Source organism: Amblyomma mixtum, chromosome 2, assembly GCF_055824585.1.
Source record: "Amblyomma mixtum isolate Tamu chromosome 2, ASM5582458v1, whole genome shotgun sequence".
In the NCBI taxonomy this organism is placed as follows: domain Eukaryota; kingdom Metazoa; phylum Arthropoda; class Arachnida; order Ixodida; family Ixodidae; genus Amblyomma; species Amblyomma mixtum.
Window position 1 is genome coordinate 252,369,961 of NC_143013.1, and position 14,792 is coordinate 252,384,752.

A 14,792-nucleotide genomic window follows, 5' to 3' on the forward strand; every position below is an offset into this window, starting at 1 on the left:
ACAAAAAATGTCTCCATACACTGGTAGGCGTGAGCGCACCGCCAGCGACAAGGTAACGCATCGGTACGCTCATCAAATCCTCCAAAACTCATCGGCACCGCGTCGTAAAGCCGAGTCAACGTCACAAGAAATAATGCGTCAGAAAAGAGCACTTGGGCGATCAGCATCATTAAGCCAGTGGTAGAAGGAAATATCGGAAACGTGGGCTTACAGTTATTGTTTGGTTTGGTTTATTGAGGTTTAACGTCCCAAAGCAACTCAGGCTATGAGGGACGCCGTAGTGAAGGGCTCCGGAAATTTCGACCACCTGGGGTTCTTTAACGTGCACTGAGTTATTGTGCATCCAGCACGTGGTCATAAGGTTGCAATGTGCGCTGGTTCGGTACTCGATCTGTGTTGCGTTCCTTGTCCTTTATTTCACTGATCCCATATTTTTCTCGCGCCTTTTCTTGTTAAAAAATTACAACACTAATATCTCGTACGAAAATGCAGGGCGTTTGTTCACCCTTTAGGTAAGCTCCAAAATGAACCGTATATATATGGTACATATATGTGACATGCATATGGGTTGTGCCCCAAAGAGCCACATGGGATATGTCATATACATGCGCCACATGGGTGATGTCATATGCATGCGCCACATGGGCTACGTCACATATATGCGCCGTATGAGATATGGGTCATGCATATGAAACACTTCATTGTCCACCATGCTCCTATGAGTTGCAAACACCCGACCTCGCTGCACGTCTTGCGCAACCTGGATTCCTCGTGGCGCTCCTTCCACGAGCTCTGCTGCAGGCACCAAAAGTTATACGCGAAACTTGAGCCACGGCCGGCTGCTGCAGACCGGCATTTCCGCTACACCGCCGCGCTCTCCCGCGCCAGGCGCTGCTCGCTGGTTCGGAACACCACGCGTCCCCGTCTTCCGTCATTCTCACGCGGAAGTGTCCCGCGCCTCGCTTTGACGCTCTTCCAACGCCCCACCTGTCGCCGACGCCGCGAGCAGCGCGCCGCAAATCAACCGTGCGAGGCGCGTTCCCACCCCGCGACAGGTTCGTGGGAGTTGGGACCCCCCGCGAGGGCCGCTCCTCCTCTGTGTCGGGTACTATATTTACGGCCTCGCTGCGATTTCGCAGCTCCGAGACGCTCGCGCGTTGGTGCGGAATGTGATACAGAAATCGCGCGAAGCCCTTCCCAAGAATCGAGACTTCAAGGCCGGCGACACGACACTTGTGCCGCTGCTGTCAAGCGCCTTCGTGACATCATGAGGCACCACCTCAGGGCATGCAAGCAGCCGTGGAGGAAGAAAAACTCAACGTGGAGCATCACTTGACAGTTTCGAAGCTATAGTAATGAGCACAAAGAAAGGTGAAAGCCGGTCCCACGTTTGAGCCCGTGGTGCATTTTATTGGTCAGGGCCGCGGGGTCTCAGCCTTCGCGTGGGGCCGACTTTGGCGTGCCCGGGGAGAGAAAGAAGAAAGGCCTGAACGGCTTCAAAATGACTTGGTTTGCAAATGCCGACCTCATGACGTAACGGTTCCTCCCTATAGTTTTATTTCCCGCATGCGTAAACCTCCCTCTATAGTTCCTTTGTTCCCTTAGAAAGCAACTGTTCGTACCTTACAGATTATGACTACAAAGAGACCACAGACCGTGGACTGATCACCCGTTTTGTGGAGCGTCAAGTTTCATTTTGTGCATTTTCGGATCAGAGTGAGCGCTAAATCTAAAAATTTAGAGCACTCATATGTCTTTTTCTTTGTGTAGTTGGTTCGTGTTGACAGGATAAATGCGAAAGAAGACTGTACCAAACACACAGGACAGGTGCCGATGAAGACAGGAGCAGCGGCAAGACAAAATACAGTGTTTTTTGTTTTTTTTTTGGAGGGGGGGGGGGGGCGATTTATGGGAGCCAAAGCAACAGTGTGGGCTTTTAGGCATGCCGTGGTGGGTATACGCTCCAAATTTCGACCACCAGCGACTGTTCAATGTGCACCTCGATCTAAATACATTAATGCTTTTGCGTTCTTCCTCCAACGAAACGCAGCCGCCGCAGCAGCGACAGAACAGGGAAGCGTCAGCGGCTCTCCTGTCTTGTCTGTTTCGTAATGGTTTGCTTTGCGCTGGACCACAGATGTACAGTATGTGTCATACTGACGCAAGCGCTCGTGCAGACGAAGGCGCCAATCAAGAAGAGGAAGAAATGTGTGTCGTAGAAGTGTTGGTCAAATGTCTAGGGGAATCTCCCAAGGTGGAGTAAATTTGTAATAAGGGAGTGTTCTGGAAGCGCATGTCCTGCTACGTCGCTGTTGACCCTTGGCCGCTTATCACCAACGTGACAACACTTAAACACAACACTAGACAAGGTTAAACCGGTTCTTAACGCAGGGAAAAGTATAGGTTACATCGCGAAGTGAAAAAAAGAAAGAAAAAACTAAGAGAGCTATAGAGAGGCGGAGCCTGAGGCAGCGCTCCTGCTTCGCGGTAAAACCTATACTTTTATCTGCTTAAGAGCCAGTTTGACCTTTTCTCGTGTTCCCTCTAAGTACGAAACGCAATGTACATAGCCCGTGAAGGGATTTGAAGTGTCACCTTAGGATACAAAGCGCCACCTCTACAGCGACACAGAGCGCGTGTACAGAGCGCGTGTATCAAAGCTACACTGTAAAAAAAAATGCTCCTCAGTACAGAGAAACCTGCTGGTAATGCGTTGCCGGAGGGTTTTCCGCAACGTGAATACAGCGACTCCGTCCGACGGTTGTCACATTCTTGGTAACGGAAAGTTACGCTATGCTATGAACGAGAATGAAATCGTTTCTTTGCAACGAATGCTTCTGTTGTGTTCTTATTAAAGGTCCCGTAATGTGTATGCATACTTCCTCCGTTCACTTGGAAGTCATCTGATCTAGAACGGAAATAATCTGCATTGTAATTATGTACTATCGAGAGCAAAAATAACAGACCCCTGCCAACGCGTGCCGATCCGCGCCAAACTGCATGTGAGCACCGCCTGACGAAGCACTCCTAGTGCCGAGACCAGCGCAGTGGCGTGCGCCCATCTCGAGGAGCGCTACGCATTGCGTGCCACTGCGCTCGTCTCAGCATCTGGAGTGCTTCGTCAAGCGGCGCTTGCATGCAGTTTGGCACAGATCGGCCCGCGCTGGCAGGGGTCTGTTATTTTTGCTCTCGATAATACTTTCAGTACCGTATTTTCCGGTGTATAAGACGCGGCTTTTTTTCAAAAATTTTGCTGATGCGTCCTATACAAGGGTGCGTCGTATATGCTAATTTTTCCTTTTTTTGCGAGTTCAGAAATTACTCAGGCTCTTGTTCAAGTTTTTTCCACCGAAAAAATATCACTACCAATGACGCGGTTGCAACACGGTCAATACTTCAATTCATGGACCGCCATGCGGCACTTTTTTAAGTAATCTTTATCATGAAACGACGGGGATGACGACTTCCTGGATCACAAACACGCACTGTTTCCGAGGCCCCAAGCAAAAGTAATGTGAAATGCCAAAATATAGCGACAAACACGTTTCTCACCATTGTCTGGACAAGCCAAGACAAGCCGGCGTTCTTTTTTAGCCACCCTTTACAACTTTCTTTGCTCCGTGTATGTAGTGAGAAGAGAATGTGTCAGCCGCGTTGGCTCCAGAAATGGGCGAACTTTTTGATAGCACATTCGAAGATGAAGACTTCGAAGGTTTTAAGTAGAAATAAAATGTTATTATGGACATATGGTAGAGCTCTTTCGTTCTTTCTTTTTTCTAAAACGTGGGCGGGTATGGCGTGAGTGTTGCCTTTTTCGATCACTTAGCGTTGCTTAACAATGTTTAATTAAGCGTGTTTAATTAAGCCTCACTAGCCTAACTGGCTAAATTGGGGTGCGTCTTATACACGAGTGCGTCTTATATACCAACTTTTTCAATGACAACCTGCATATATGGCATGTGCGTCTTATACAGGGGTGCGTCTTATACACCGGAAAATACGGTAGTACATGCACATGCATCTGTGTATAGCTTCTGCCCAGAACGTTCACTGCAGATATAGCAGTCCAGAGGCCGAGGAAATAAGTATTATGTACAAGACTTTCATGCATTTTATGTATTGCACACGTACAAAGAATGCAACTTAGAATGAAAGAGTGGCAAGTGTTTGGTTGAGTACAAGTACATACGTTTTATTTTCATGACAAATTGCACACATTGTACCTCTAAAAATTGCTTTCGGATCCATCTGAAAAGACAAAAAAATCCTCATTTAGTAGCCACACAACACCTATTATAAATTTCACAAATACATTTGAACCATCCGCTATTGAGCAATCGGCTTTCGTAGAAGCTTGTAAAAGCCATTTACTGAGAACCAAACCAACATGATTCATTGCCTAAAATTTATTTCTCATAACAGTAAACAGCAGAAACCACAGGGCCAGGAAGAAGCAGACAAAATGCGCTTACTCGGACACCACTGTGTGCATGAAAGTCTTTACGGTTGTCTACAATTTTGTGCAAATATAAAGTAGCTAAGGATGGGTGCCAAATACAATTCAATGCAGATGCCTTTCATTACATAGTACCCAATGCACAACTTAGTGAGCAAGGAACATTGGTAACATCTGAAAAAGGCCAGACACTTGCCCACAAGCATGATGATGATTGATTTTTGATGGCGCGAGGGAATCTGAGGACAAAGAGCACCATGGCACAAGGTATTTTCTTCATCTCAAGGTGGGGCAACGAACCATTTGGCAGGCATTTCACCCTAAAGGAGACGAGCACCAGGTGAGGAGAAAGCTTGTACCCATTGGATTGGTGGTTACCCAGCACTTGCCCACAAGCAATCAGGAAGCATACTTCCCCGAAACCTTATGCTTTCAGTCATAGTTTCCATTATCTCAGCATCTGCACGAAAATGTACTAATCTCTGATGTCAGTGAAAATGCAGCCACAGGTGCTGGTTGCAGCTCACTAAGGTATTCAAATATCTCTGCAGTGCGCCTCACGAGGAACAGATGCTTAAGTTTCCACAAAGGGCTCCTTGCAGAAATTTAACCGAAGGCCGCTGCCATGTTAACCTTTTCAAAATGATGGCCCAGAAAGACAAAGTGTAGTCATGTGTCTGATGTAGAAAAAGGATGAAGGCATGAATCTTTCAGCTTCTTCAACAGCTGTGATGTGTTTGTAACTGGTATCGCTTGGTTTGGTTATTAGGGTTTAACGTCCCAAAGCAACTCAGGCTATGAGGGACGCCGTGTTGAAGGGCTCCGGAAATTTCGACCACCTGGGGTTTTTTAACGTGCACTGACATCACACAGCACACGGGCCTCTAGAATTTCTCCTCCATCGAAACTTGGCCGCCGCGGCCGGGATCGAACCCACGTCTTTCGGGTCAGCAGCCGGGCGCCGTAACCACTGAGCCACCGCGGCAGGGCTGTTGCTGGTATTGCTTCACACAGCTTCAGTCTTCCCTTTGACATTTCATGAAATCATTCCATATCTGTGAAAGATCTCGCTCGCAAACATTTTGGTTCTAATGAAGGAGCAAAGAAGACCCATGTCCTAGGCCTTTTTTTGTGACACTAAAGGAAGGCTCGCTTTTAGGGTCATTATTACGAAGAGGTCCATGTGGCAACAAACTTTGAAACAATTTCTGCAAGAGCTGAGTGTTCTGAAGCCTAAGAATTTCTCATGAGGCGCCCTGTAGATTGAGTGCTCTGAAGCCTAAGAATCTCTCATGAGGTGCCCTGTAGATGCATCAGAACACCTCAGTAAGCTGTTACTGGGTCCTGTAAGTGCTATGTCATTTGACATTAAGGGTATGTACTTTTCCTCGACACATGCAGTGATGTATATGTCGAGTGAAAGCATAAAAGACTTCGAAGAGTTGTGCTTCCAGATTGCTTGCGGAGGAAAGCACAAGAGTCTGGCCATGCTCAGCTGTTACCTTTGCTTCTTTTTTGTTGAGTTCTGCAGTGAGTACTACGTAATGACAGAAGGTATCTGCATCGACTCATGTTTAACATCTGTCTGTGCGACCTCCATCTTGCACGACACGACAGGCAACTCCATAATGCCCTTGATGCACCGAGTGTCAGTGTGTTCTGTCAGCTTCCTGGTCCTGTATTTTCTGTTCTTAAAGTTATTACTGCCTTCATTCTCCACTCCATGAAGCCTGAATGTGCTACACTGGGTTGCTCCACGCGTCATGCAGTAACCTGGCCATTTTTTTCATACATCAGAGGCACTCAGGTCGCAAGCCATGCTTACTATATTCAGCAGATAAGTGTACATGTGAGACATATCATTTATAACCAATTTTAACAGTGGTATTTCGTGCAAGAATATCTAAATGCTACTCAATTTTTGCTCAAATTTTCAGATACACACTCTTATTCAGATTAAAAACATAATTTGGCTACTGTGCTCTCGTGATGCCACGTCTTGAGTTTGCATCAGTAGCTTAGAATAGTGCCTCTGTTACCTCTGGCGATGAAATCGAAAATGTTCAGCAGAAGATTGTATGCATCCTTTGTGATAGATATATTGAGCGCTGTCGTTTAAGACCACGACTTTCTTCTAGCAGACCTTGGTATGTCTACTCTTTATGACATGGATTTTCTACATAAAGTTGTGCTCGGCTCTATTGACTGTGAGCCGTTATTGATGTCACTGCGATTTCGTGTGCCTCAGGGAAAAACCACCAAATGCTATGATAGATTTTATCCTGACATGCATGCCATTTCACCAATGACTCGTTTGCAAATAACACAATTCAACTTTTTATGACACAGAAATATTTGCCTAATTTGCTGTTTTCATTGTTTATTCATTATGCTTGTTTTTCTTTACTATTATTATCATCGTATTTGTGACCATTTTTCTGTATTATGTCTGTTCACGTCATGGTGTTTGTATTGACTTAGTGTGCACTCGTTTAGGCCAATTGGCTGTTCAGGCACATTTAAAATAAAATATCTACCTAACTATTTAAGCAGAAGCACAGCACCAAGGTACTCACCAACTGTTTGAAGCACTGTGCGCAAGCTCTCGTGCCGACATGAATACAGGTACTTTGGAATGCACATTGTCCAAGTCTTCATCATGCCATGCCGCTCCGACTCTCTGGTAGCAAAATTTTCCACTAAAAAAAAGAGCAATTTTGTTTATGTTAGACTAGTAATATTAAATTTTACTATATACTAGGTACTTCTCATCATTCTACCCCAGACTAAACCATACACCAGTGATCATCATGTTTTAATTTTGTTGTATATGATCACAAAATGTGGTATAATTAACATGTTAGAAATTCTGGTCAAAATAAATCTGACAAAGTATTGTTTAAAAAAATCTGGGCACAAGGAAGAAGAAAGCTAGCCAGATAGCCTGGACGAATGTTTTCAGTTTCATGCAAGCATCAGTACCCTTGCACACAAAATGTACAATTTAGTGGGTTTACCCTTCCAGAATGGAATTTCATGCTGCAACCATCTAGCAATGCGAAAAAAATTTTTAACTTCCATTCCAGACAAAGGAAAGAAAATTCCTCTGGTTTTTCTTCACAAGCCTCTGCAAGTATACAATTCAGTGAATCTACTCTGCAAGTACGTGAACCTACCAGCACGAGACAATGACAAGAAAGGAGACAAAGCAGGCGCTGACTCGCAATTGAAGTTTATTGAAGTAAACAGGGAGTACATAGAAAAGCCAAACAACACCACAAACCACACAGTTACAGATATGCTATACCACAACATGAGTAAAAGATCGCTCTTAACTTTCCTCTCATCTAGATAGTCCAACTCGTTGCATATGAACACGATGGACAGCACACTCATAGATTTGTCACCGAGTCATAAGATGTGTCTAGCCTCGATAATTTTCCGGTTAATCTGCTCCGAATGTATCGCCAAAATAAGTGTTGCCAAAAGGAATGGCTAGCAGCCTTCACATTCCTTGCGATGTACAGATAAGTTAGAACCCCTACCAATATCCAAATATCTCTTGTGCTCCCGTAGTCTTACATTCACACACCTTCGAGTTTGACCAACATAAACCCAACCCCAAGATAACAGTATCCGATACACCACATACATTTTACAAGGCACATATGCTTTTCCCGGACCAAATTCACAAAATTATTCTTAACAATTTTACAGTTTGTAGACAACTTATTAGGGGCCAAAAGCACCATTTCTGCGTCATACATTCTGACCACATTTTTCAAATTGTGCGACAATCTACGTATGTACAGTAACACAGTCGATCTTTTGGTATCTCAATGGCTGGCCCTGGCCGTATCCTGCCAATCCCTGTGAAAGGGTTTTAGCTTTAACATGCTAAAGAGAAGAATGGCGCAGCATCAAGTAATAAGGACAGCAGGACAACAAGCACACGCACAAGTGCCAACCTTGGAGTGTATACAGAATCCAAGAGCACGTGCTTGACAATCAGCACTGGCAGTCAAGGAAATGAGAAAACACTGATTTGAACATTCAAGATTGAATGAGCCCGACCCTTGACTGCCAACGCTGAATGTCAAGCACACGCTCTTGGATTCTGTATCCGCTCCAAGGTTGGCACTAATGCGTGTGTGCTCTCCTGCTGTCCTCGTTACATGATGCTATGCCATTCTTACCTTTAGCATGTCTGACCAACTTGATCAATCTTATACGCTCAGCTTTAACAATTTATCACACACTCCTGCAATAGCATGGTTGGGGAATAATGCTTTCGTAAGCCTTAAAATCTGCTCATGGAGACCACTTGTCATGCTGTGAAAGCATCACTTCATCAATACCGAGCCTAGCCTAGATGACGCAATGCTATCTTTCACTAGCTTAGAATAGTTCGGCCAATAGTCAAGTAGCTGCTTGACACTCCTGGGTGAATATCGGCAGCATACATGGCATGTGCAGAACATCAAGGTGAAGCCCAGAAACCACAGCTCTTTTTGATGGGACATTTCCTCTAAGGAAATGCTAAGTTAAAGAAAGGCCTTGCTCCTTAACCAACTTGACAATATGCACAGGTCCCACACTATCGCAACCTTTTGTAAAAGACCAGAAAATCAGACGCAGTGAAAGATTTTCCCCCAGCCCATGCAAGTTCTTGGCAATCACTCCATCCACCCTGCTTAAGAGAATATTACTTAGCACAGAGGCATTCAATCGATACATATACTAGACTTTTGAACATATGCCGCACAGCCATACTCCAGAAACATGCTCTTCAAATAAAAGGAAGTAAGTCCAAAAAAAGACTACTACGCACCTGTTCCTAAACACAAGCTCATCATTGTGCTCCGATATACACATTCACAAGCTTTTCATAAGGTCCTCATACGGGATGGAATAAAATAGTTCTACATCGACACTAACCACCAGACAATCTGCTGGATTGCCATTCTTCAGATACTCAACCGCGCTGCGAATTGAGTACAAGAAACCGATCTTCAAGATGCGAAGTAGACAAATGCTTTTGCAAATAACCAGACAAAATTTTGCAAGAACCCTTTTCTGAAATTCATCTGAAGAGCATGCTAGTGAATAGCATTTATTTTAAGAGCATGGCTGTAGAGTACTGCAGTGTGGTATGTGTTCAAAAATCTGGTATATGTAGCGGTTCGAAGATGGGCCTTGTGCTAAGAGATATTTTAAGTAGGGTGTATAGAATGATTGTCAAGGACTTGCATGGACTGGGGGAAAAAATCTTTTGCTATGTTGATGATTTTCTGGTCTTTTACAAATGTTCTGATAATTTGGGATGTGAACATATTCTCAATCTGTTTAAGGAGCAAGGCCTTTGTCTTAGGTTTACCTTGGAGCAAATGTCGCCACAAAAGGAGCTGCGGTTTCTGGACCTTACCTTGATAAGTTGATCTGCACACACCATGTGTGCTGGTGATATTCACCCAGGAGTGTTAAGCTGCTACTTGGACACAGGTTGGCTATTACAAGCTAGTGAAAGATAGCATTGGACTGTCAAGCCTGGACTCAGAATTGATGAAGTCATGCTTTCTTAGCATGACGACTAGTTTCCAAGAGTACACTTTAGGTTAATGAACGCAGGATTTCCTAACCATGTTATTTGCAAGAGCATACAATAAATTGTTAAGGAAGCCGAAAGCTTTTCACGGCGACCGGCGCAATCAGGCCGGGGCCAGCCAGCGAGATGCCAAAAGACCGGTTGTGTTAACGTACATACATAGATTGTCGCACAAATTGAAAAATGCGGCCAGAAGGTATGATGGAAAAGCGATTTTCTTGGCCCCTAATAAGTTGTTTAAAATATGTAAAATTGTTAAGAATAATTCTGTGAATGTGGCTAGAGAAAAGTACACATGTGGAGTGAAATGTATATGTACCTTGTAAAATGAACATGGTATCAGACCCTGTATCTTGTGGTCGGGTCTATATAGGTCAAACTGGAAGGTGTATCAATGTAAGATTACAGGAGCACAAGAGGGTAGGGGTTCTAACTTTTCTGTATATTGCAAGGGATGTGAAGGCTGCTACCCTTTTCTTTTGGCAGCACACATTTTGGCAGTAAATTCAGAGAAGATTAAATGGTAGATTATTGAGGCTAGACACACCTTACGACTCGGTGACTAATGTGCAAGTGTGTTGTCTATCGCACTAACACGCAATGAATTGGACTATCTCGATCAGGGGAATGTTCAGGGGCATTGACTCATGTTGTCATGTATGCTTATTTGTAATTGTGTGGTTTGTGGTGTTGCTTGGCTTCTTCATGTATTCCCTATTCACTTCAATAAACTATGGCCGCGACTCAGCGGCTGTCTTGTCTCTTGTCTAGTCTTTCGCACTGGTAGATTCACCAAGATGTCTCACCTGTGCAGAAATCCAACACGACATTTTCCTCTTCACACTTGAGGTTCAGTGCATAATAAGGCCAACGCCAGTCATCCGCAAGAAAAGTTCATGGCTCCATTAACACCGCCTCCTGCTTACAAGACACAGTGCGGCATTCATTGTAGATTCTACCTGCAACACAGAACGCAAAGTTTTAGTTTGAGTGGACTAAGCTAGGAAAGCAGCACAAAATATCGACAGCCAAACGGCCGAGCTGAAAGAAATAGAGGGTAGCGTAATAGTGAATATACTGATATAGTTTTGTGTAACATCTTCTATTCATATAAAATGTACACTTTTTTTTTTATGTTGACGCCTGGGTACACTATATTGTGCACTTATTGCATGGGCCCGAACTAGCAGCTTGCTAAGGGCCCAGATGCTTTTATCACCCTGTTTGTATAACCTTCATCCAAAGTGAATAAACTGATACTGATATTGCATGCAAGATATATGCATGATATATTGTGATATTCAACACTGCTACCATTGGCTTAGCCAACTATTTATGCATAACAAAAAATGCAGTATCACATAAATACTGATACAGTACTATTAGCGTTAATATTAGCAGTGCAGGTTCAATGAAAAAAAAGGGGGCCTAGTGCTAGCTGCCATTCCCACAGCAGGCTTGTGACCAATCGCCAGTTTAAAGGAAAAAGGAATGACTGAAAAGGGAGAGAGCCAGTAGGAAGGAAGACGGGCATAAAAGGACTTAGGATACAATAGGTAGGCAAAGTTATTTAGACAGCAACCACAAAAGAAACGTTAACACCCAAGTAAAGATGTACAAGACCAACCATACCGTTGTGCACAGTGGATAACTTGTTAACCTCATTTAGCCCAAAATATATTTTCATATATACTTGTCCTATTAAGTGATTACATTCATTAATAGCATAATTAACCTCATTTAGCCCAAAATATATTTTCATATATACTTGTCCTATAAAGTGATTACATTCATTAATAGCATAACTGACCGACTGAAACCAAAACAGGGGTGAAGGGCGGTGAATGAGCCCTAGGCGTGATGCTTTTGCCTTCCTAGTGGGACACAGAAGGATCATTCAGTCGAACATCGGGTCTTTGAGATTAATATGTAGTTTAATATTAGCAGAAAAATAGAACAACAAAGCAAGCAATGTAGCTGATCATTGTTCTATGCACATGAGAAAAAAAAGCATTATGAATAACCAAGTATGCAATGTTTGTAGCTGCACATTTCTTCACACACGTGTCTAAAACATATGCGCATGATTTGCCACAAGACAGTGTCTCGTTTAGATAGGGTACCTGCTATGGCAGTAGTGCACAATCAGGCTGGAATGAAATGCAAACAGTGCCTATGAACAAGACAAAATATTTCACCTGTGTGATTTCAGCTTGAGTATGCAGCTAGCCTGATTCCTGTTTCTGGTTAAGAGATCTACCTAATACACATATATGAACCCTTTCTAAATGTATACCTCGCTGCAAAGTAGAAAAGTACTGCACATGTATGTTCGCATTTCGTTCCGGCCTAACTGTAAATGCATAATGTGTGTCTAATGCTCATCATTATCAGTCAAGGCTGTCACTTCCAACACCAAGCAGATAAATGAAACCTGCAAAAACTCCTTGAAGGCAAGAGTCTGGAGACAAGCTTCTAGACCCACTCTGAAGGATGTAGATTTGGTGTTTAGTGTGGCATATAATTACTTCTGCATTAATAGCGAGCATGTAAGGCCAATACAAGGTGCTTCTGAATTTGGTCGCCTAAAATTTGCTTGGGAGAACGCAAAATAATGCTAAAGAGCAATCTATAGACACAATATTGCATGCTGAATAAACAACAAGAAAAAAAGAAGGCAATGCTCTGGAAGCACCTTCAGTCATTCAATACAAAAATGATGAAGCATGCTGACGCTGCTGCTTGAACAATAGAAAAAAGCCACTACTGCTTACTTACAATAAACGCTTTCTCTGAGCAAGCAATGAAAGAGAGCTGTAACTCATGAAACCTCTCGTCATTCTTTTTACAAAAAAGGAATTTAAAAGGTTGCAATGCAAGAATCCCTGCCATAATAGTATTCTCCTCACACTTGGGTTACACAAGCCAAGGCTTTTAACAGCATGGGTTTTTGCATGTGTTCATTCTGAAGCATTACCCGGTTGAAGCGACACAAAATATTTACTTCCCCATGAACCTGTGCGTGTAGCATAATCACAGAAAATATTTTTTACACTGGACAGAAATACAACAGCATAGTGGCGTAACTGACACACAACAGGCTTCGGGGACAGTGCAAGACAATGATCTGAAATCCTACACAACAGACCTGCGACATTACAATGGCTAAATCCTTGATAGTAGTATTTAACAGCCATCTAAATGCTCGTGCGCAACAGGTGGGAGCACTATACTGCGAAGCAACAGTAAACCTTTGCCACTAGTCTAAACAAAAGTGCGCCTCATTGCGACTTCCACTAAACTTTTTTGCTCCCAGTGCAACAAAGCAAGTACACAGGGGGCTCGAATGGCAACGATACGATGTGTTAGGCTATCATGTCATCATCTAAACATAAACAATGCATGTGGTCTCTGTTCCGGACTGCCAATCAGCCTCGAGAAGACAAAGATGCTTATAAAAAAAGAACAAAGCAACAAGCTCTCAAACCTCACAGTGAACATAGAAGTAGCAGAACCATGTAACCTAGCCAGTAGTTCGAAGCTAAGCAGCAGAAGAAAATATGTTAAGGCCAGGACTGAGCAAACAGAAAATCATGGAGGAAACCTAAAAGCAGCAATAAGCAATGAGAGTGGAGTTGCCTTGATGTTCATTGTCAATACCTACTGCTCAAAGTAAAGGAAACCAGGGTATAAGAAATACAGGATTTCATATTATGCTTTGAGCAAATGCAGTGAGAATGAAACAGGGTAGACATTTGTCTTACAACATTTTCACTCTTTACTTTGCACCTGAGGAAAATAAATTTGTGTGCAGTTCACCTACTGCTTGGCACTGTCCTAGAAGGAATGAATCCAGGTCTCGAAAAGTCTACAGAGAGAATACTGATGCTGCATGTGCATTTCTCTCTAGACTCCCTCGTTTATTCCTTCCCTTAGGTTCAGGAGTCCACCGAGAGAAGTGAGACAGTTACTGCCCCATTTTCTTTCCTCAAAAACCAATTTTCATTTCATTTCTCTGAACTGTCCTGAAATGTGTATAAGTTACCAATTTTTTTTAGTGCCCAATTACATACTGTAATTTTTGCAAGGAATATGAGGTTGATGAACAGAAAAAAAAAATGTCTGGAATGGTACCTTTGGTAACTTGGCACCTGGACAAACAGCTGACCCACTGGGCGTCCCCAGGGGCTCTGCTGCGAGGCGTCCCTTGCAACAGTAGCCGGTAGTCCAGATCAAAAGGAACCATGCGAATGATTACCGAAAAGTTTAAGGACAGCAGATGCATGAACACAAAACAGCTTTTCAGCACTGATGCAGTGGGATGAACGGTTCCAAATCTCTAGACTATACCTGGTAATAAATAAATTACCAGAAGACCATCTCGAGCGCAGAATGATCTCAAATAGAGTTCAGTAAAGCAGAAAGTTGGGCTAGTTGGTATCGATCCATCTAAAAACGGAGCACAGAAAAACACGCAGAACACAGGGAGAGCGGACAGGACAAGCACATTCAACACGCACTACCAACATGGACAGCTTGTGCTTAATTGAATCGAAAAGTTTACGCTGACCGACCAATGTTACTTCAAATAGAGACAGAAAGCGCATGCACGTTGTGCTGATGTTACCGTGAACATAACATGCGACGAGACACAGGGTTACAATACAAACAAAAAACCGCTTTCAAAATTTGAGAACAAATTGCTCACCTTCTCACAAGTTCACGAAACCG

At 43.4% G+C, this 14,792-nt stretch overlaps 1 protein-coding gene and 1 long non-coding RNA gene across 3 annotated transcripts in view; both read right to left on the reverse strand.

Annotated features, from left to right (window-relative positions):
* The window catches only part of LOC149363524 (death-associated protein kinase 1-like), a 168,866-nt gene that overhangs the window by 136,155 nt on the left and 17,919 nt on the right, over positions 1-14,792 (reverse strand). The window lies entirely within an intron of this gene.
* On the reverse strand, positions 4,167-14,336 carry LOC149363525 (uncharacterized). Of its 2 annotated transcripts, none has more exons than XR_016289084.1 (4): positions 14,196-14,336; positions 10,868-11,020; positions 7,033-7,155; positions 4,167-4,248 (listed from the first exon to the last, which is right to left on the reverse strand). It is a non-coding gene; the product is annotated as an uncharacterized LOC149363525 (long non-coding RNA). The 2 variants fall into 2 exon arrangements; XR_016289085.1 differs by having other exon boundaries at positions 4,167-4,776.